This window comes from Elephas maximus, chromosome 2 (assembly GCF_024166365.1).
Source record: "Elephas maximus indicus isolate mEleMax1 chromosome 2, mEleMax1 primary haplotype, whole genome shotgun sequence".
In the NCBI taxonomy this organism is placed as follows: domain Eukaryota; kingdom Metazoa; phylum Chordata; class Mammalia; order Proboscidea; family Elephantidae; genus Elephas; species Elephas maximus.
The window spans coordinates 206,666,240-206,669,145 of NC_064820.1; the positions used below are offsets into that span (position 1 = coordinate 206,666,240).

Below are 2,906 nucleotides of genomic sequence, written 5' to 3' on the forward strand. Positions count from 1 at the left end.
TTCTTTGTAATTTCTCATTCCTAGGAGAAAATTTAGGTCAACATATATTTCAAATAGTTTCCTCTTTTCTTCATCCATTCATTCCACACACATATAAGGAGCACCAAAAGCACCAGGAGTTGGGTCTACAAGGCTAGTATCTTAAAACTACTTAAAGGATGTATAATTTTTATGGCTATATGAATATAAGGGAAATTCGGTAGTAGAATCTGCAATTTATGTGTATATAATCCAGAAGCATTGCATTGTACAATCGGATTTCCTTCAAAAGATGAAAGTGTATATCTAAAGGCCCAATTGCCCCCAAAATGATTTGGTAAAGGCAATTAATCTTTCTGAGCAGTTGTTGGCAAGGAACCATGAGGAAGCTTTTTGTTGTGACTTTTGGAAAATTAATGTGGTACTGAAGATGAGATTCAGGTTTGAAGGTTATGAATCTGCCACTGATTGTCCCCGTGCTTCATCCCCTGTGTCTTCTGAGCATCTTTTCTTACCTAATAAAGACACTTCCTTTCACTCTTACTGCATATATGCCACACTTTCTTCTCATGACTTTTCTAACAGCCTCATTGAAGTCTTTATTCCTCAAGCCGTAGATAACAGGGTTCAGCAGTGGGGTGACAACAATGTAGAAGACAGAAATAATCTTGTTGATTACTGGTGACAAGTGGGCATTGCGATAGACATACATGGAGATCATGGTCCCATAGTAGATAGTGACAACAGGCAGATGGGATCCACACGTGGAAAAGGTCTTCGGCCAGCCAGAGGCTGAAGGAATTCTCAATATGGAAGACACAATGAAAATGTAGGACACAAGCGTAAGAAGAAAACAAATGCACAGCACAGCAACTGACAGGACGAAGATTAACAACTTAGTAATATGAATTCTAGAGCACAACAGCTGCATGAGGGGAGGGAGGTCACAGAAGAAATGATTGATCTGGCTGGGTCCACAGAATTTCAACTTGGAAATCATCAGGGAAGGCAGAAAGCCTGTGCCAACCCCTGTCAACCAGAATATGGTCACCAGCTTGGCACAGATCTCAGGACTCTTCAAGAAGGGGTAGTGGAGTGGGCTACAAATGGCCAGATTTCAGTCATAGGCCATCATGGCCAGAAAAAAGCATTCAGTAGCCCCAAAGAAGACAAAGAAATAGAGCTGGGCCATACAAGCAGAGAAGGAGATGACTTGGCCCCGGGAGAGTAAGTTGGCTAGGAGAAGCAGTACAATGGTAGAGGTATACCAGATCTCTGAAAAAGAGAGGCGCTTGGGGAACATATACATAGTTAGGTGCAGTTGCTGATCCTGGCTCACCACTGTGATGATAACATCTCCCATGATTCTAAGGAAGTAAATGATCAGGAAAATGGCAAAGAGCAAGGTCTGCCATTCAAGAAGGTTTGGGAATTCTAGCAGCTGAAACTCAGTGGCAATGGATACATTCTAGGGCTCATTGCCTGTGGAGGAAAAACATTTTGGAAAAAGCACAGTCTAAAAAGCATAAAAATATTTATTAACTCTTTCTTTTCAATATTTGGAACTTCAGAGATGTTTTTTAATAGATTTTATGGTGTAGCTTTTTAGAGGGACAAAGATCCTGATACTTCCTTGATAAACTTAATTGCATCTTTCTTTTTATAAGAACACATTTTGCAACTGAATGTAGATATTAAATGTTGGAAGGAAAGTCAGTGAGTTCCATGAGTTGAGGTTCTCTGAAACCTAGAAAAAGCCTAGGATCTAAAGACATAGGCAAAAAAAGGACTTTGATTAAAACAAAACACAGAAATTAACAACAAAACTTTTCAAAAACTTAGTCACATATAAAATCAAATATACAATTTGCTTCTTTAAGATTCTCAGTATGTAGAGTAGTTAAGTTCTGCTGCATTCCTGCAAATCTAATTAGCTACAACAAACAGAACAAGCCTCGTTAGACCTCAGCAGCTAAGGTTGCTCTGTTAATGACAGAGAAAGCAGTATTTTTAGCAATTAGGTGAATTCAGGAACACAGAATTGGAAAATAATGAACGTTGACTGTACTTTCCTTTTCTCATATGTGTCCTTTTTATGAAAAAGACAAAGCATACCTCCTACCGACATCTTGAAAAAGTTTATTCATTCTTCCATCAATCCGTGTTTGTGTGTATGTGAGAGAGAGAAAGAAGCCTTTTGTTAGCCATAAGTTAACCTACTCCTCACTCCAAAGATGTCCTTACCCTGATAGATATCATGGCCCACCACCATAATCACTCCTTCCTACATAAATTCAACATATCACCCCTTCTTTGGTTTCATTTAATTCACTAGTCAAATACAGTTCTGGCAAAGTTAAAATCCCATCTGCCATGTATATACATCCATCCAATTGAGGGGGCTAGGGGAAAAAAAAAAATACATAATGTTCCCAACTTTAAGATTCATGACCAATAAACTTGAGGTCATCCGCAATGCTACAGAGTAATCATTCTACGTGTGTCTCTTCTATTCACTTTCCCATTCTTTTCAATGACTATTCCATACGTGATCTCTCATTTACTAACTTCCAGCACTTCCTTGTCTACCTGCACTCTTAGCAAAAGCACTATTTTACTGAAAGTACTGAAGTCCTCCAGTGGGAATGTCAGCAAGCTCAGGTAACTAAATTCCCCCATTTGACCACCATTTGCTCCTATGCACTCTGCTTGATAAAGTGGAGGATCTGCAAAAAAACAAGGGAAACCCTCCATGAGATGGATTGACACAATAGCCACAACAATGGACTCAAACATACCAACAATTATGAAGATGGCGCAGGACTGGGTAACATCTCATTCTATTATACATAACGTTCCCATGAGTCAGAGCCCACTCAACAGTCTAGTGGGCTCGATAGCAATTAGCAACAACACTCTGCTTCCTA

General features: G+C 39.3%; 1 pseudogene; it reads right to left on the minus strand.

Annotated features, from left to right (window-relative positions):
- Positions 1–490: 490 nt before the first annotated feature.
- LOC126067819 (olfactory receptor 11L1-like) lies at positions 491–2,107 on the minus strand (annotated as a pseudogene).
- Between the last annotated feature and the right edge of the window lie 799 nt (positions 2,108–2,906).